Source organism: Protopterus annectens, chromosome 17.part0 (genome assembly GCF_019279795.1).
Source record: "Protopterus annectens isolate FY-2018-M chromosome 17.part0, PAN1.0, whole genome shotgun sequence".
Classification (NCBI taxonomy): domain Eukaryota; kingdom Metazoa; phylum Chordata; order Ceratodontiformes; family Protopteridae; genus Protopterus; species Protopterus annectens.
Window position 1 is genome coordinate 374,021,442 of NC_056751.1, and position 20,556 is coordinate 374,041,997.

Below are 20,556 nucleotides of genomic sequence, written 5' to 3' on the forward strand. Positions count from 1 at the left end.
ACCATATCATTCAAGTATCATAATTTCCAGTAACATCTCAAAAATGTTGCTGTTTCTTTATCTGCGATTTTTCAAAAACAGCAGCGGTGCATAAATCAACAAATAATGATAGGTTAATTCATGCCATCATTTTCAGTTAACTTCTATGTCAGTACTACTCAAGATTTATTAAAAAAAAGTTCCTGATTTGGACGCTTTCCCTTGTAGAAATAGTCGAGAGCTACGACAAAGGTCTTGTTTACATCTTCAAAAAGCACATAATTTATCCCACAGTTCGGAAAAACTGTTAAGAGAAAACTAAAATACAGGTGCCGCGTTAATACATGCACGGATTGGGTATAATGATGTGAACATAAATTCACTAAAAAAAAAAAAAAAAAGTGCTCGCAATTTGCAAAACATCGCGATGTTTCATTCACCCTAGAATGTCAAAATGGCCTGCCGTTGCATAGTAATTAGGAGGAATCTTATAATGGCTAGTGATGTTGACTTGTAAGTGCTGATTTTTAGCGAATGTTTAATTTTTGCTAATGTTTGAGGCGTAGTGGTAAATTTCTGCCATACAGGATAGCTTATTTTTTTATTTAGTATTTCAGGATTCTTCCATGACGTTTCTATTCCGTATTTATAGTGTGCATTGTAATGCTTGAACTTGTTTGCTGATGCCAGTGTAAAGTTGTTTTTATAATTGCAGTTATGCTGCAGTACGTGAATGTGTGTATGTGTTTAGATCATCTAACGCGTTTATGTAAATTTAAAAGTATGTCATCGTGTACACATTTTTTCTTTACAGTTTCAAAGTGATGATCGCGACAGTGGTCAGAAACGTGTAACACTCATTCCACGTGTGTAACGTCAGGTGGAAGCTGTCTGTTGTGACAGGTAAGTTGGAATGTCTATGCCCCTATTTCATTGTCGGCTGTCACCTGTCCATGTTTGGGCAGTTTATACAGTTAAAAACACCTAAAACAATGGGAAATGTCCTGAATTTTTAGGACAAAAATTACTTCCTAAGTTTTTCAGTAGTTACATAAAACAGTTATTTCTATCTGAAACGCCTACATGTTCTATAAATAGCACATGCAACCCAAATGCTACAAGAATAAGCTTTTATTTTGACAAAGAAGTGACATCTTAACCTTTGCACTGTCCGTGGGTATGTTTTGTTCTGCAAAATCTCACGTTTCTACAAAAATGCCCCACTTTGTATGTGTATTCTGAAAAGGTGGTAGCCCTATTCAGTGCGGAGTAACTTTTAGTTAGTTTTTTTTTACCGTTAGCGCGTTCTCGTCGAAAGTTTGATTTCGCAGGTGTACTGATTTATCTTTTGTGCGGTGTGTTTTAAACTATACAGCAGTGGGGATTGTATATGTGTTCGATCGTTTGTTGTTGGTTTAATGTGTGTGCGGTTTTGTAGCATCTTTAAATTGTGGCGCTAACCTTTTAAAGTTACGGCAGCAATTACATAAAGTGAATGAAATGCTGTTGTAGTATTGCCTTTATTTTGTTTGGGAAAATTAACTTCCATAAATTTGTCGATTGTTAGTAATTGTCATGATACTGACTGAGAATCTGAAGGGTGGGATACATAAATAAATACGAGGAGTGTTATTGAAAAGAAACTGCTAGAATGGCTTGTGTGCCATTGCTGTAACATAACGAGCAGTTTTGTTGATTTCACATTAACATTTTTATAATGCCATAACACATGCAGTGCATTTGACACAAAACAAAAAGGGTGGCATCTCCTCACACTCATCCCTTGCACTTCCCTTAACGTTAACAGTGCTGACTCTGAGCTGCTACTTTAAGACAGAATATAAGTGGTACATCCCCTTTATGAATGTATTACTAACAATGTTTTTAGAATAACTGTTGATACGCGTTTGACATGTTATGCAATTGTTTGGGAACCAGAAAGAGGAGCTCTTGGGAAAGAAAAGGATAAAACCTTTATTGGTTTTATCTGTGCAGAAAATTGTGGTATTTAGCAAAGGGGTTGGACATTGAAGTAGACCCAGCATAGCAGTGCATGCTGGTAATATTTATTCATTAATTAAAGTTATATTCATTTTGTTGGCTATATTGTATTATATAACTATAGTTGATGAAACCTGCATTTTTGTGCTGAAGTGCTGTCCTGAAGTTGAAGTATATTGTGAGGTGGCTTAAAAAAGCTACATCCTGTATAACAGCAAAATTATTTATGGTGAGGTAAGTCTATTGGGCATAAGTTCCTCATGGGAATTAGTTAAAAGCAGGGGAAGGGAAGGTTGAGCTTTTTAAACGAAACAGGAATTATGAGATATTAGAAACACTTCTAACTGTATAAAATTGTTTGATAGCCAAGGATTTTTTTTTTTTACTGTCAGATATTCCTTGGGAACACACACACTTGTCATAAACTTCTTGTTCTGTTGGTAGCCAGCTGCATTTCCTTGTTCTTAGACAATTTAGACAGCTGAGAAATGCTACTAAAAAAATCAATACGCATAGCAAGCTTTCTACTGTATAAACATATCCCTACCTTATAAATTCTTGTTTCTTTCTTTTTAAAATGTTAGCTATATGAATTCAATGCTGTTATGTAAAATTGCATTTCTGGTCTTAACATTGTACTGTACTAATGTTGTTATCTCTTTTAGTGGAGCTTATCTCCCCGGGCCTCTGCTGAAAATGGACATGTATCTAGTTGGACTAGCCTGGTCAGTAAATGTAAAATAAACAGTGTGCAGGTCTTTCTCTGGGATCCTCGGGTGTTTCCAGGCAAGATGAAAAGCATAATTTCGCCAATGTGTACTGGGTTTGCCCCTTTGTTTCCTGTCATTCTGCTGTGCCTGATCTGTGGAAGGGACATATGGGCACTTCTCCAACTTTGCATCAGACTTATTCAAATTTTGTACTGGTCACATCTGTAGGAATGGGAACCACTCCATTTGCTATGTCTGTGACAGCCTACAGAGAGGCGGTCGTGCCCACTAGATCCAAATATTCCTCTGTGTTTCTTTCCTCTCCTCACATTGTCTCTATTGAAGATTGACATTTCTCTCTTCTTGATGGGACGAGTGTCAGAATTTTACAACTGTTTGTGTTTCTAGTTGAGGGTGCATACTTACTTCACCTGAAACTTGCATTTTCTTTTTCGCTCTGTGCAGGAATGCTGCTTTTTTTTTTTTTTTTTTTTTATCATAACTGCTTTCCTTTCAGTCAGGGATTATGGACTAGGCATAGTTTTCCTGGCTGAGGAGCATGTAATTTAGTTGTCGTTTTGATTGTGGTGCTTTTAACATTCGACTATTTTACCACTATGCTCAGTTTTGTGAAAATTTCTTAATTGCATCTGGAATGTTGCATGTGTGTGTATACATTGGTCCAGATTCCAAAGGACTTGCTCCTGGTTTAAGTGATTTACTATGGTGTAAACCTGATTTATGAGTGGGTGTTAAAAACTGGAGCAAGTTTGCACAGAGAACAAGTAATTTAGAGCTGCGGCTAGAACACCGTTTAAAAATATAAAATTGTGCATAGTGATAGGTTTCTTTTACCTTCAGCTACCATTTCACTGTCCTGATCACGGTTGTCTACTAGGCTAACTTTAACCAGCTTGCTTGTACTGTCCTCTCTTTCATTAAGTACTTTCTATTCACCAGCAGATATTAATGTTAGTATGTCTAAAAATTTAATTTCTCTTGTCTACCCACTCTTTATCCCAGTGACTCCTTCTTTTAGTATCTCACTAAAAGAAATAGTCCTAAATTGCTACTTTTTCCTGCCTCTGCTATACTATACAAAAACTTTCTTCCATAATTAATTCCTCACCACCCTTCTTCTAATCCTAAAGTAGGTATCTTTTTTTCCCCTCCCAAGTAATTTTTATCCCTGAATTTCTCAGTTTTTAAACTTGCAGATTGCAAGTATGCTGTTCCATTAGTTCAGAAACATACTATGTATTAACATATAATTGGAAAGTGTGCAGATCATGTCAAACAGACTACAGTTACGGTACAAAATAGGATGACTATATAGTGAAAGCTAAAAATAAACAAGAATGATCATTTGGGTAAAGAACTATAGTAATGCAGTGTTACACAGTTATTCCACTTATTTTGTGTGTATTTCATACCTACGTTAATGTAACGTAGCTGGAGGCACATATTAAAGGGTACAATGCATGGGATCTAAAGTCCTATAGGTCATTTTTTGGGACCAGTCCGATAAGAGTACTGGGGATAAACTTGATTTTAAGTACTTCAGGAATATCTTCTCTCAGAAGTTGAAAACTAGATAATGGCCTTCTAATAAACTTTCTTTACTTCTCAAATTCCTCTAGATCCTGTTGCACCAGTTCCCTTAACCATATTGATAAGGTGGTTAGCTGAAACCATTTTTCCACATTCACCACGATCCTTAAGTGATCACATCACAATTGCCACTAGTTCAACCACCACACAGCAAAATCAAACTCTTCATTCCCTATCCACTTACCCCTGAGTTGTCATTTTAATACTGTAATTCTTTTGTGTCACAACTACTTGCATCAACACCGTTAAATATATCCAACCTGTTTAATCTACACTTAAATGAACCCCCATTGTTAGTTCACAAGTACAAATCACACCATGATCAAACATAACCCTTAACAACTATGTACGTAGGTCAGCCATGATTATAGCTGTATTATAGGTTCATACTAGGCTATCTGCCGTAGGGCATTTATAAGCCTAGCCAGAGTTGTTTGGCTTGCGCCCCCTTTGATTTGAGTTTATTGTGCCCTTTTTAAGGTTAGATTACTGTGCCTCTGTCCAGCAGTGACACAGAAGTAATCCCAGGGGTAAACCTACGATCACCCATCCACTCGTCACGATTCCTCTTGAAGATGGTCAGTGAGGGGCTCTGCCTAACATGGACTGGGATTCTATTCCAGAGTGAGGGGAGCCTCTGGGTTATGAATCTGTCCTTCCAGCATGTCCTGTTTATTTCTGTGCTGAGGTTTAAGTCCCTCGAGCGCGTAGCTCTAAGGGATTTGGATTTACTGAGGTGAAGCATGTCCATTAATTCCGGGTTGGACATAGCTTTATACATCAGGCATAGGTTGCCTCTAAGTAGGCAGAATGCAGCTGGAGTTTCTTTAACCGAGCAGCGTATGGCATCTGTTTGAGTCCCTTAATCCTCTTTGTGAGGTACTTTTGGGGTCTTTCAAGTTGCTGCAGGTGTCAGGTTAGGTACATCCCAAAAGGGGCATTGTATTCTATTATGGGCCTGATGAGGGATGAATAAAGGGGTACGATGGCCTCCCTTGATCTAGATGTGAATCCTTTCATGATAAGGTGGGTTATATAGAAGGTCCTTCTAACCACTTTGGCAATGTGGTTGTCAAAGGAGAGATTACTATCAACTTGGGAACCCAGATCCCTAATTACTTCTTCCGTACTTATTACCACCTATGTGGTAATTTGTGGGCACTTTGTTTTTGCCAAAGGGTATGACTATACACTTTTTAGCGTTTAGCTTCAGGCCATGGCTCTGGCACCAGTTGTCCGTATCTGTGAGACCCTTTTGGAGGATGCTTGTATCAGCTGGAGAGTCAATTATGGCTCCCAGTTTGCAGTTCTCTGCAAACTTGGTCAGCCACAGTCCTCCCATGTTAGCCTGTACATCAGAAAAATATATACCGAATAAGAGAGGTCCCAGGACTGAGCCTTGTGGGACGCCACTTGTAACTGGTTTCAAGTCTGACATGGCTCCAGCAATCCTGACCATGTGGGTTCTGTCTTTGAGCCAGTTTGCAACCCATCTTGTGACGTAGGGGTTTATATTTAAGCTGGAGAGCTTGTCTATGATGCCCGAGTGGGATATTGTGCGAATGCTTTTGCGAGGTCAAGATAGGCTGTGTGGACTACCTTCCCTTCATCTATGGCCTTGGTGACTTGTTTCAAAGAAATCGACCAGGTTTAAGAGGCAGGATCTGCCCTTAAAGTCGAATTGGGTAGGATCCAGTGTCTCTAGGTCCCCAATGTCATTGTTAATGTGTTCCTTGATGATCCTCTCCATAGCTTTGCAGACCAGGCTAGTCAGGCTTATGGGGCGATAGTTTCCAGGGTCCGTAGAGGCACCACCTTTGTGGAGTGGGACCACTGTTGCTGTATGCCATTCTTTGGGTACATATCCTGTAGTAAGACTGAGGTTGAACAGCAGCTTTACGTGAGGGTTTAATTCTTCTTGTAGTTAATGTAGGACACAACCCAGGACACCATCTGGTCCCATTGATGCTGTGTTTTTTGCTTTGGAGAGGGTGGCTTTCACCTGAGCATCTGAGATGTTTGGGGGGCAGCACTCAGCTGGGATAGTTATTTGCCCTTTTGGGGGGGAGGGGGGGAGAAGTTTGCACTGAACCTGTCTGCCAGGATGTTAGCAATATCTGTGGGTTCAGTGTATTTTTTGTCATTTTGGATCAACTCTGAGCATATTTGGGAGTTGCCCTCCAAAATTCCTAACATAACTAAAGAAAGCCTTGTGATTATCTTTAGTATCCTGCGCTATTTTTTTCTCGAAGCTGGCCTTGGAGGATTTTATGAGGGGTCGTAGTTTTTTGCTAGTACTGATCAGAGATGCCTTCCCTTTTTGGGACTTTGCTCTATCATGTAGTAGCTTCCTCCTTCTGTTGTACAACCTATTTATGGCTGAGGTCCACCAGATTGGACGCCTGCCTTTGGAAGATTGGGTTTTGGTTTTGTTTGGGATAGCATGATCCATTCATTCCTGGAGGTGTCCATAGAATGCGTTTGTAAAGGATTCTGCTGTTTGGGCCGTAGTTTCCACTGGCCCGGGGGCCTTGAAGGATTCCACCTCGGTTTTGAGAAGTGTGAAGTTCGCTTTTGAGAAGTTTTTCACTGTGGTTTTCTGGGCTGGGGGGTGGGGTCGGGATGTGGATATCCAGTGAGATTAGTTTGTGGTCCGATCTTACCAATGAGGGGTATACCTCTGGTATGGAGCATAGAGCCCCCATGTTGTTGATGACCAGGTCCAGTATGTTTTCCCCTCTTGTGAGGGTGGTGACTAGTTGTTCCATAGCATTTGAGTTTATAAATTCTAGGAACCTTTGGGCTAGGGTGTTGAGGCTTGAGTAATGCTCCCAGTCTATGTTTGGGTAGTTGAAGTTGCCCAATATAATGGTGTTTGGAGAGATCTTCGTGTTCTCAGGAAGGCCACGTGGGATTCCTGATTTTGAGAGGGTGGTCTGTAACATGCTACAAACTGAAGGGCAGTTTTGCCCACTGTTCGTTGCAGATGGATGATTTCCGATGCTTCATGCAACGCCACGAACATGGAGGTGTGGGTATCTTTGATGAATATGGATACTCCTCCTCCTTTTGTGGTTCGGTCCGAGTTTTGGGGCCGAAAAACATGATATGAGGTATAATCTGGTAGTGCTGGGGGTGCTCTCTGGAGCCTTGAACCAGGTTTCCGTCACTGCACATATATCAATGTTCTCCATACTGAGGAGGGTTTCGAGTGCATGCATCTTGAGGTTTAGACTTCTAGTGTTTAGCAGCATTACCCTTAGTTTCTTATTCATTGCGTTGAATATGGAGGTGGGTTTGTCTTTTGAGCCTTGCCTAAAAAAGGCACTATGGGAGTGGCAAGAGCCTTTGCCAATATCCGAAAGCCCAGGGGTGACAGTTGCAAGTCATCCCTAGCGAAGCAACGTGGCTTGTCGAGCATGTCATCCCAGGCTGATAGACACTGGATCTCCCTTTGAATGACACCAACATTTTAGCCAATTGTTAAAATTGATCATTTTGTCTTTATACTGTGGCATCATTCTAGGTGAGGGTAAGATGCTGCTAAAGGTCAGGGTCATACCGGCCCGGGCTACATGATCAGAGAGCACCTCTATGCCCTCTCTTCATGTAGTCCAGGGAGGTACGTCTCAGGTCATTCACACCAGCATGGACGATGACTTGAGTCATATTTGTGCTTGCCTTGGAGTGACCTGAGTGCTTGTGTTATGTGGCGGATGCTTAGGCAGATTTTTATTTAGAGCCTCCGAATATGTTTTTGTGTGTTTATGTGTATGTCTTGCTGTTGTGGTAGGACTATGTGAGACTGGATTTGTGGTGTGTGAGGTTACCTTCTCCTCCTGACTGGTTGCACCAGTTCTGAGTTGAGAGAGCTCAGCCTCCAGTTTGGCTATATGGTTGCATCTCTCACATGTATTTGAACTTGTTGGGAGGAGGAGAGGGTTGTCTGTGTACATGAGGCAATTGTAACATTGCCTCAGGATACCCAGATTCACCAGCTGGACTGGAGAGGAAACCATTGACTGACCGCTGGACATGCTAGAATAGTATAGGGAAATCTTTTATCACTGAAAAAAGGACCAATAGGGGACAAGGTACTCAAAGGGAGTATATGAGGATGTAGTGCTTTTAGTTTACCAGTGCTAACTTGTAAAATAGCTTAAACTAGCAAGTGCAGGGCTTTAGATAGAGAATAGGGTGTTTAATTTGAGAGATAGAGCAGTTCTAAGGGAAAAAGTGAAGAGTAGACTTTGTGGAGCCGGGAATACTTTTTGGTTTTTATACAGGGGGCTTGAAAGAGCTAGAAATTAGCCCAAAACGGCCAATAAACTACTAGATTCTGTGGTGAGATAGGCTGCTCAAAGCTCCCCACTCCCACTGGTGAACAAAGAAGCTTCCTTCTGTCCAAGTAAGGAAATGAGCAACACAGGAACTATACCAAAGTCCAGAATACAGCAAAGCCTGTATTAGGGACTATTCTAGGTCAGGAAAGGCGGGAAAGAATATTTTTTTTTCTTTTTTGTTTTTCAAAGAGCAAACAGCAAAAATTCACAGTAAATGCTTAAAACAGGCTAGCGCACTTGAGTGGGCAGCCTCAACAGGTAAAATACAACAAAGAGACAAACTTTTACGGTGCAATTAAAAAACAGTAAAAACAGCTCAAACAGGTAAAATAGCAGTAAATGTGCTAATTCTACTCTTGCTCACATGTTACTTCTGCCAGCCATGTCTCTATTACCAATCCGGCTACACTTTGCATCAAACTTAACCTTCCCTCTTCTACAAACAATTACACAAAGTATAACCTACACACAACTATTTCTTTCTATGCAACACCCGAGTTGTTTACAACACACTTGTATTACATATTTAAGATAAAACATTCTAGCAGCAATCTGAAAAAGTCATACTCAACTTACTTAATTGCTCAGTGAAAATATGAACTCCTACGTAGGCAGTTCCTTCCCCTTTTCAAACCTGAACTTCAAACTTATGGGGACATGCACCCTGATCTTGGGCTATCTCCCAACATGAGCTGTTTTACCTTTATTTATATTTTTATTATAGCTCAAAAAGTAATCCTGCTCATAATGGCACGCCAACCATGCCACACTAAAGTTTATTAACCTTAACATTTAGGGCATCTACAATAAGATGTCATACTTGCAAGTTAAGGTTACCATTCACAACCCTAATGTCTTCATAAACCTCATATTGATAAGGAAATGACACCCCTAGGCTTTGGCATTCAGAGGCTAGAGAGGAGGTCTGATAAAGGAGGAAGCATAACAGTCTTGTATCAGAATACATTACAAGTGCAGCCCTTACAACACCATGCCAATATTAAATAATACCGAGCTGCTTTTTTGTTCACTCCATATCAATAAAAATCCATTTATATAGGAATACTGTTTATCCCCGTCCACAGTAATAACCCCAGCTGCTTGAAAATGTGCTGACTGGACATCCGATGCCATCAATCAAGAAACACTAATTCTAGGTGACACAAAGATCAATTGGACCCGTAAAAATAACTTAACTTGACAGTCAACCTTAGTCTGTATTCTCTCACTAGAATAATAAATACCACAGCAAGAAGCAGCAAAAGAAAGTCTTCCACTCTCAACTGGATCCTCACTTCTAACCCTGATGTAATCCAACATCAGCTGATAAGGATCACTCTCGGAAGCATGTTTGTGTGTATTTAATGACACACACTGTTGTGTTTTGTATTCTATATTGATTAAAAGTAGTTTAACATTTAATCAAAGGTTTAGTTCTTGACTCCAGACCCTCAGGAAGAATGGTTTCATAAACTTAAGTCATACTTCTTGTTTAGTAACATCTGTGAAATATTGAAGTGTAACTCCTTAATGCTTATGTGATGTATATAAAAAATAAATAAATAAACCTCTGATTACGCCCTTATTTAAAGTGCATGGCTATTGCACTGGTAACATTGTTATTCATTGTCTCTAATAAATTTTTGTATTTGAACTCTTACTGAATTGTCTATGTAGAAACACTTGGTTCTCCTATGAAATGCTGACTTCATGAAAGCAACTTGCCCAAAAGAAGAAAAATATGCCTGAAGGTCAAAATGAGTAAAACCCCTCTTTGATAATTGTTTTGCAAGGGGGAGGCAAATCCATTTAATGCACCCCTGATGTTGGAGAGCAAGTCCCAAATGCCCCTTGAAATTACTTATACCAATTCTGTGGGAATGCCAATGTAAAAAAGGGAGAAATCTCTCAAAATGCGTGAATTGTTTCCATTGCACACGTAGAGGCTGCCTTGGCAACAATTTTCCTGTGGGGAAATGGTATCCTTTTTTTCTGGGTGCTAGTGACGCTCCAGCAATTTCGCCTGGAGCATGAGAAAGGGAGCTATAACAACTTACATTGACAATATGATCCATAAACTACAGTTTGTAAATAACAACTTTGAATTTGTGGCTGTTCTGTGTCACAGTGTGGGCTAAGATTCTAAATGATGACCATCAGCCTTCCTTCGCAATCAGAAAACCTAGCAAACCACATCTCCTCCAAAATTATAACCTAGTCATTAACCTTAACCAGTTTTATCCAGACACTTTTTTTATAGCCATGTGCAAAAATATAGTTGGCATCCACTTAAATATCTCCCATTGGATGAAGCCACTAAGTGAAAAACAAATATAGGCAAAGCCAGCCTCTTGGCGTAAACCACTTTAGACGTAAAGAGAGTATGCTTGGAAATGATGGCATACTTCCAAAAGTCCCCATGACTGTCAGAACACGTTTGCAATGTTTGTAAAAAAGCATATCTGCATGTAGTAATGCAAAACAAGCACAGAAGTGGTCCAAAACCCTTCTGTGATAGCACTAAGCACTAACAAACTCCCCAATCCAAGTAGAGCCTCCCAACCAAACTGCATGTATGAAAAACAGCCATATGCGTAGTATCAGCCTTTAATTTACACTTTATTATACCCACTACACTTCATAGTAGCCCTCCCGCTAACTGCACTGGTTATACTCTTCCTATCCATAACAGTACGTATGTCTACTTGCTCAAAACCTGTTTCCTGTTTCAACTTCCACTAACTAGAAGGTGTTCCAAAAGCTAATGACCACAAATGTTACAGCTGATACTCTTCCTACTGAATATATTACATTAGCATCATTAACGAATCCATTAAATAATCTCATGTCTCTAAAATCTGGAGTTAAATTCATATAGTACCCTTGTACAAAGGCAGCAGTTCAGTAGAATTCCTCAATTATCAGCCAATAGCCATACTCCATTCACCATCCAAAGGTATAGAAAGGTTTATTCACTCTGGTAAACTGTTATGTATTAAACATTCAATCAGGCCAAACAATAATACTACCACAGCTCTAGTATTCTTTGATACGGTCTACAATAAAATTGATTAGTCAATACTACCACAGCTCTAGTATTCTTTGATACGGTTTACAATAAAATGGATTAGTCCTACTATAATGAAAGCTAACAAGTTTCTGAAACATTTCTAAACTTCTCTAAAACATTTCATACAGTTTCCCAACCCAACCCAAAGTACTGGACACTTTAGCCAGTCTTGTCACGTCTCACCCTACTCTGGTAAAAAAATGTGATCTAAAGGATCGTGTGTTAACTGGCATACAATCTAGTCAGCCTGTCTCTCGGTGAATATTTGTGTATCGCATTGCTTCATTTTATGATGGAGACTTTGATTAAATAACAAATACCTGATAATTTTTTTATTGTGGCTGTTGAAATCATTTATATTTGAGGAAAGTTTAAAAGAATATTAAAACACTGATTTGTTCCCATCTCAAATTGTGTTTTTTAAGGAAACTGTTACATTTGTTCATTATATTATTAATGATTCATAATGTAAAAGATTTCCTCATTTATTTTAATGATTCATAATGCAAAAGAAAGAGTAAAAGGATAGTCTTCTGTAAAAATCCATGGATATTGTAAATATTTACATAAAAGTCCCATATTGCAAATGGACATGTGCTAATAACACCGCCATAAAGTTTATTATTCTTGTGCCTTGGCTTCAAGCTTTCACTGGAGTTCATGCAATATTAATGGCAGTAGACATTGTAATAAACTCTTAAACTAGAACAGTTGATCAAAGCTATTAACATTTCCATAAAGAAAAGCTCTTGGCAGGTATGGCAACTGGTATACCTTTTTTATCCTTAAAGACATCAAAAAGAAAGGCTTCAGTCGTAATACAGTATTCAAGCCCTGAGGTTGACACAGTATTATACATTTAAATATCCAAAATAAAGCTATCTTCCAGCTTGTCTGAATAGTTTATTTTGCTTCCTTGTATCCCTTTGTTTTAAAACAAGCAAAACCAAAATTCTAACTTCCACCAAAACTATGCAACACATAAGAAAGCAAACTGGAATAGCAACTAATTCGGTTTAATACGCAAGTAGCAAACTGCTACTACTAGTTATCAAAAATAATATTTGGGAGCAAATGAGACCACACACAACCTAAATATTATCCCACAACATTAAAAATGTCAACGAGCCTTTCTACCAGAAGATTGCACAAACTTCATCACTACCAGTATACAAGAACTCCCTATTTTTCAACCTTCTACCCATCTCAATGCAACTCTCCAAACTTCCCTCAGCCATCACTAAGCCCATTAGCTGAATACACAGCAGCATTCCATTTTCGAGAGAACCTGGTTAAAGAAGCAATCACATTCTTGTGAATTCAGACTAGAGTAAAGATTTTACATAACTACAAGTAGATAACTTTTCTGTGAAGAATGAACATCTGCCTCAGTGTTTGGAAGCGGTTGTTTCTTATAGATCTTAGTGATTGAAGTATCTTCTCTAAATTTTGTCTGAATATTTACAATCCTATACTTATATTCAGTGGTCAGTAAAGAAGCTTAAGTTGTGGACTGTTAAGTTGCAGAAAGCATGGGATGAAACAATCTGCCTGGATTATTCTAAACGTGAAAAGGCTCAAGACTGAAATTGACTCCTGTGATTTAAGAATAGGAAATAAGTATGACTTGAAAACCAACATTCAAAGGAAAACGTTTACATCCCACAAGTATGGAGGGTTGACTGCTATTGTTAGATCTGTGTCAGATGTGCTGTGACATGTTAGCTGAGACTTTGCTTGGTCTTCGGATTTGAAGAACTAAAAAGGTTCTCTGTCCCTGGGTGCCCTACTAGAGTATTCAAAGACTGCATGATAATCCTTTGTTGAATTTATGTAATGAGTTCTTGAGAATAGAATGTACACTTGAAGCATAAACATTCTTTTTTTCATTTCTAATGTTAAAGATTTATACAGTCAGTATTGGATAAATCTCAGCTTTTGTAGCAATTGTAAAATATAGCTTGTTGACATCATATTAATTTAACACTTTTAGTATTACTGTGATGAGTTGAGGTATTTCCAGCTATGCCAGAAGAAGTAGGGCAGTTGTTGTGTAACAGCAGAGCTAGCTGGAATTTTGTAAGGAATTATTTCATTTGTATATCAAACCGATTTTTACAGATGCTTGTGTTGTATTTGTAAAGCTGCTTTCGTTAAGTGTACTAACAGTGGGTCCTGACTGCATTGTAGCTGATGAAATGTATATGTTTTAACAGAGGATACTGGAAGAGAAGAGATTAATCTTAGTCCAACTAACTTTGAAAAATACTGTAGTAAGAAATTTAAATTACTTAATTTAGGCCATAAAGATTGTATCTTACAGTTCTGACTGCAGCCAGAGACAAAATGTCTGTGAAAACAAGGGCTAGGATCCTTGTTGTATTGTCTGTAGCAATGAACTAATTGCTACCCTGGAAGGGTGGAAGTGTTGAAATGGTTTTATGGCTTCCAGATGCTATAACACATTTTAGCAAAGCTCTGTCTGTATGTATGATAATAAATACATGAAAGATTCTGGTTCAGCTTATGGCAAAGGGGTAGTATGGGAACCATAAGTCATATGGCCAGATGTCAAAGCCATAGATGAGGGTAAGGTGGTTCACACAGCTTGTCTAGATCTCGCCAAGGCTTTCAACACCATCCCCCACTCTGGAATTATAGATAAGCTCATTAAACTAGGTATAAATCCCTATGTCACAAGATGGGTTGCCAACTGACTCGCGGACAGAACCCACACTGTGAAAGTAGCAGACTCCAAATCCGACTTCAGACCAGTGACAAGTGGAGTACCACAGGGTTCAGTCCTGGGTCCCCTCCTGTTTGGTATCTACTTCTCTGAAGTACAGGCTAACACAGAAGGTCTTTGGCTAACAAAGTTTGCAGATGACTGCAAACTAGGAGCCATATTCGAAACTCCTAACGATGTGGACATACTAGAAAAGAGCCTCACTGAGACAGATGCCTGGTGTCAAAGCCATGGCCTGAAGCTCAATGCCAAAAAGTGTGTTGTCATCCCCTTTGGTAAAACCTCTGTACCCGTGAACTACCACATAAGTGGTAGTCTACTTAACGCCGAAAGTGTGATAAGAGACCTTGTGACACAGGTTGACAGTAGTCTCTCCTTTGATAATCACATCGCCACAGTGGTCAGGAAATCCTTCTACGTGGCTCACCTCATCACAAAAGATTTCTCATCCAGAAAAAAAGAGGTCATTGTTCCCCTCTACTCATCACTCATTAGACCCATTATAGAGTACAACACCCCTTTTGGTATGTACCTCACAAGACATCTACAACAACTGGAAAGGCCACAGAAATACCTCACAAAGAGGATTACTGGCCTCAAACCGATGCCCTACGCAGACCGTCTCAAAAAAACTCCAGCTTTACTCCATCGCATATCGCCTACTCCGAGGCGATCTCTGCCTAACATACAAAGCTATGTCAAACCCAGAGCTCCTGGACATGTTCCACTTAAAGAAATCCCAATCCCTCTGAGCTACACGCTCTAGGGACCTAAACCTTGTCACCACAATAAACAGAATATGCTAGAGGGATAGATTCCTCTCCCAGAGACTTCCCATACTCTGGAACAGACTACCTATCTATGTCAAATAGAGCTCCTCATTAGCACTCTTCAAGAAAAATCTTGATGATTGGATGGGAAATAGGAAATTCACTCCAGGGATCACTTCCGTGACTCTGCTTGACAGGGGCACAGGAAAATAATTTTCTTGGGTGGCGAAAGCCAGGGTACCTTTTTGGCTAGGCTTGTATAGGCCCTAGGGCTAATAGCCCAGTACCTACCCATGAGAGTACTTGTATCTATTTGCTGACTCTGTTGGCCACTCCTGAAAGCCTTATTGCAGTGGTCAGAACACTACCATTTGTATTGATATTAATTTCACTCAGTATAATTGGGTACCATTGTAAGAGCCTTAAAGTAACTGGCTTTGGAGTCTCTGGTGGAAGTAACTACCTTATAATCTGGGCAAACGGGGGCATTGCTAGTAAATCTGTGCCAACCTTTCCCAGGTGTGTGCACAAATTAGATCTCCGAGTGTGTGTGTGTGTGTGCACAAATCAGATCTCAGAGTGTGTGTGTGTGTGTGTGTGTGTGTGTGTGTGTGTGTGTGTGTGTGTGTGTGAAAGCCTTATTGCAGTGGTCAGAACACTACCATTTGTATTGATATTAATTTCACTCAGTATAATTGGGTACCATTGTAAGAGCCTTAAAGTAGCTGGCTTTGGAGTCTCTGGTGGAAGTAACTACCTTATAATCTGGGCAAACGGGGGCATTGCTAGTAAATCTGTGCCAACCTTTCCCAGGTGTGTGCACAAATCAGATCTCCGAGTGTGTGTGTGTGTGTGCACAAATCAGATCTCAGAGTGTGTGTGTGTGTGTGTGTGTGTGTGTGTGTGTGTGTGTGTGTGTGTGTGTGTGTGTGAGCTGCTTGGAGCAGGGACACAAAGCACTGGTTTCACAAAGAGAGTAGCGGAGGACTTGGCTTGGACACTCTGCTGAGGACTCAACTCTATATCTGTGCTAGTGGGATGTCTTATTGGGGACTGGAGAGAGAGAGAAACCTGGACCCCAGGCTGAGTGTGTTCCCTGCGTGCTCTTAAGGGAAATTGTGCTTGATGCAGAGAGCTGCATCTGGAAATACTGTGTGTATCTATTTTTGTTCCAAGTGAATGTCCCTGGATACAGTGTCGGTGGTAAGGATTCAGGTTCCTTAATTACTGACCAAGAGAGGGGATGCAACAGTTACCATCAAAATAATAGAAATTATTTTGCTAATGAACAGTTTGATTAAAATTACTGTTTCCGATTTATAAAAAATTGGAAGTATCTTGTCAGTTTCCGCATTTTTAGCATCTGTTAGCTAAACTGTGTGTGCGTGTGTATGTGTGTATGTGTGTATGTGTGTGTGTGTGTATGTGTTTATTTATATATATATGCGTGTATCTGATGCATACATTGTATGTTGCGTGTATCTGATGCGTACATTGTATGTTGCGTGTATATATAGATATTGTACATTTTACATATGTGTGTGTCTGTATACATGTACACACACACTGTTTTTCTTTTTATGTAAAATACACACAAACAGAGTGACTAAACCACAGTTACTTAAGCAGTTGATAAATTGTGTAAAATTTTAAGAACTTGAACAGAATCTGAACACTGCCCTTAAAATAAAAGCTTTTTCTCATTTACATCAGTGAATAAAACTTGTATAGATTCAGTTAACAATTAATAAATCTTTGGGAGTTATAGATGAGAACTTAACATTTGGCCATACTTTTCAATCATTTTCATTATACTGTAAGAAAACTCATAAAAAAACTTTGCATGCTATATAGAATTACTAACATCGCTAGGAAAATCACTACTGCTCAATACTATTACTTCATGCCACTCCAATTCTCATTAACTTAGAAGCCTCTGTGTTATCCAAATTGGAGCAATGCTACAACAAAGTTGCTAAACTTACATCTACCAAACTCTGCATAATCTTGAAATTCCCCAGCTAGGTGGAACTAGATAATAATTGTACCTTCTGTCAAAAAAAAAAAGAGAAAAAAAACTGCTCACAAATTATTGTATTATCCTGAAAGTTGCTCATTCTCAGATGATTCGCACAAGTGGTGTGGTACAGCCTGAATAGATACGCTGTTTAGATGAAGGCTTTGTCTTTGTGACTGTGGCCGTTAATGCTGCTGGTGATGCGTTGTACTTGAGCTTTGTATCCAAGACCTGAAATTCAGTCCCAGCACATATTGAACAACAATCTATTCAAATACGTTTAAAAGGTATTTGAAGCAGCATCACTTCTGACTTTTTTCTTGCTCCACTGAACCAGGAAAGACTCTAAATGTAGTTGTAGTCATTTCTTCTGCAGCACATTTGCAAAATGGCTATAGCTGCTGAAATGACAGTGGTTCATGTGTAGGTCTTGCAGGTCAGTTTCATTTGGAAGCTTATTACTCTTTCTGTGCTCACTGCAAAGGGGGAAAACTTTGCTTTTTGGACTTTTGTTTGGAGTTGTTTACTGCTCCAGTACATACATTCAACATGTTAGTAAGCACGTCTCCTTTTCCAGTTTCAACAAATGTTGTGCAGAAATAGATATTTATCCTTATCCCCATTTTCTTAAGTTCAGTTCTGAATTCTAACAATTATATGCATTATTCCTCTAGGTATACATTTCTACTTTTATTGTTATCAATTTCTATTTAGTCCCGACATTTACTCCTTGCATCTACACTCCATTAACCCATGTGCTGATGAGTTTCTGTGATAATGAACATGGTTTCTGTGATAATGAACTTGGTTATCCCTGTCTTGCTTCTTGTCAACTCCAAAATTCCCTATAGACTGCCAGCCACCTTTGCTAGTGCTTTGGTTTCCTTGTATATTCCTTGGATCAATTCAGTGAAAGATTCTAAAAAGCTAAATTTCTCTAATACCTGGGGCAAGAAAGATCACTCTACTCTACTCTCATCAAATGCTTTCTCTGCATCTGAGGATATTATTGCAAGATACTGTATTCTTGCTTCTGCTACTTGGAAGTAATAGAGTTATTATAATAGTCCTTAAAAGTTGCTTTTCTGTGTATAAATCTGTATCTGTTATTCTGGTCAATATTCTGGTCAATATTTTAGGAATCTCTCTTAAAAGCAAAAAGCAGTGTCTTTCAGCTTTTTCTAGTTGGGGGTCGCCACAGCAGATCACCAGTCTGCAAATTAATTGGTAGTGGAGTTTTTATGGTGTCCAGTTGCCAGTGTAGCACCCAACCTTCACTGAAGGCACCCAAATACACACACGCACCTACCTGCATGTCTTTAAAACTCACTCGACCGCAGGGAGGACATGCAAACTCTGTACAGAAGGCGCTCCAACGAACCTCTTGCTGTGAGGTGACAAAGCTAACCGCCACACCACCACGGCCGACTTCTGTTTTAAGTATTTTATGTATATTTCACCGTTGTGGTTCAAAATAGTGATCGGTCTATGTGAACTTGGTTATTTTGGGTCTTTTCTTCTGCTTTGGAATCAGTTCTATGACCCATCTTGTCCAGCTTCATTAAACACTTCTATACTCACTGCTGCATTCTCCCCCTCACAAATCACAAAACCTCAGTCAGGATTCCATCTCTTCCTGGCACCTTAGTTTTCTTGCAGTGCCATTCCCATTTCAAACTCTGTAATCTCTGCATTAACATGTTGTCATAATGAGTCATTAGTATAGGGAGGACTTGCCATTCCAGCCAGTCACTCTTATATTCCCCTACCTGATCTGAATGTATGCCTGTTCTATGCAACTCTTTTTGGTATCCGTAAATAACCTTAACATTTCCCTTTGGGACTTGTCTACCTGGTATTGACATTGCTGGTTTGAGATTGACCTTTCTGCTCTCTGTCTCAGCTGAGTTGCCAAAGCTTTGCAGGTGGCAAATGAATACATCTCTCTCTAACTGATACTCTTTGAGATAATCTCTTGTCTTCCATGTTTTTGACTGTGGCTGTGTAACTTCCTCATTTGTTGAGACCTCTCTGGAGTTATCCCCTTTTGGTTTAGTTGCCAATCGTATAGGAATGTATTCCCTCCCTAGTCCCTATATCCCTTTTTATTATTCCTGTGATGCCTATGCACATTGGGAGGATAACAAGTACACACACAGTAAAGTACAATTTCCCTTAAGAGCACACAGAGATTACAGTCAGTCTGGGGCTGGTTTCTCCCTTTCTTTCCAGATTCCCAATAAGACTCCCCATGGGCACAGCTGTAGGGTTCAGATCTCCGTTGAGTAGTCAAGCCAAAACCTCCAGTACCCTCTCTGTCCAACCAGTGCTTCGTGTCCCTGCCCAAGTAGCTGACACACACACTTTGAGATTGTGTTTATATACAAACACACTGATACTCCTGGGGAAGGCTGGCACAGGTTCTCCAGCTATATCCCCTCCTGCGAGGCTGTAAGGTAGTAATCACTGCCACCAACTACTCTTATCAGCTATGAATAAGGCCCTTCCCAAAGGGTGACCGGTTTCACTGTGTAATATTACTGTTATCCAAATAGTAAGTGTGACTGAGCAGCAAGAGTATTGGAGTGGCTTGGACAGTATCACCAAATACATACAATGTACTCTGAGCTTAAATTATCTCTACACAAAACAGCCACAGTTGAAAGGTTTAAAATATGTAATAATACATAATAAAAGCACAAGACAAATCTCATCAATACAACACAGTGCCAATCAGGAGCTCAGAGATCACAGGAAACTTTTAAAAGAATATATTAGGATAGTCTGACTTGAATATAGAAAACAGCTAGGCTAATCTGGCTATATTTCTAAGAGAAGTCATCGTTCTGAATACTACTTGCATACAGAGCAAAGCAAGTGCCTGGTGAGTTATCCATTTTAGGCAAACTCCAAAATGCTCAATTCTCTCTGTTTGAGAGTCTTAATTGATAACACAGTACTGCTGAGTCTTTTCACATTACATCATTCTTGACACTTCTCTGGTTTAGTTTCCCAGTCTCATAGAACTTAAACATTTCTTTGATCTTGCAGCTGCCAGGAAACCACAGCAATAAAAGACACTTTACATGTAAAACCCTAGTAATTATCTCTTAAATTAAGACAATAGAAATAATTTGCTGGTCCAGACATCCTGTCTGGTCCAGACATCCTGTCTGTGAACTTGAGATCAAACAGTTATAAAATGCTTCACTTATCAGGTTTCTTCCAGCAGGGTGCACTGTGGTTACATTCCTGAAGTTCAGAACATACACAGTTTTCTTTACATTTGACAAACAAGCCTGTGGGTTG

The 20,556-nt window shown here is 39.5% G+C and overlaps 1 protein-coding gene across 1 annotated transcript in view; it reads left to right on the plus strand.

Annotated features, from left to right (window-relative positions):
* The first annotated feature begins 362 nt into the window (after nucleotides 1-362).
* PTDSS2 (phosphatidylserine synthase 2) overlaps nucleotides 363-20,556 on the plus strand; it is a 1,400,831-nt gene continuing 1,380,637 nt past the window's right edge. The window contains exons 1-2 of the mRNA XM_044059082.1: nucleotides 363-492; nucleotides 794-882. The gene's annotated coding sequence lies outside the window, so the exon portion shown is untranslated. The remainder of the gene's footprint in view (nucleotides 493-793; nucleotides 883-20,556) is intronic.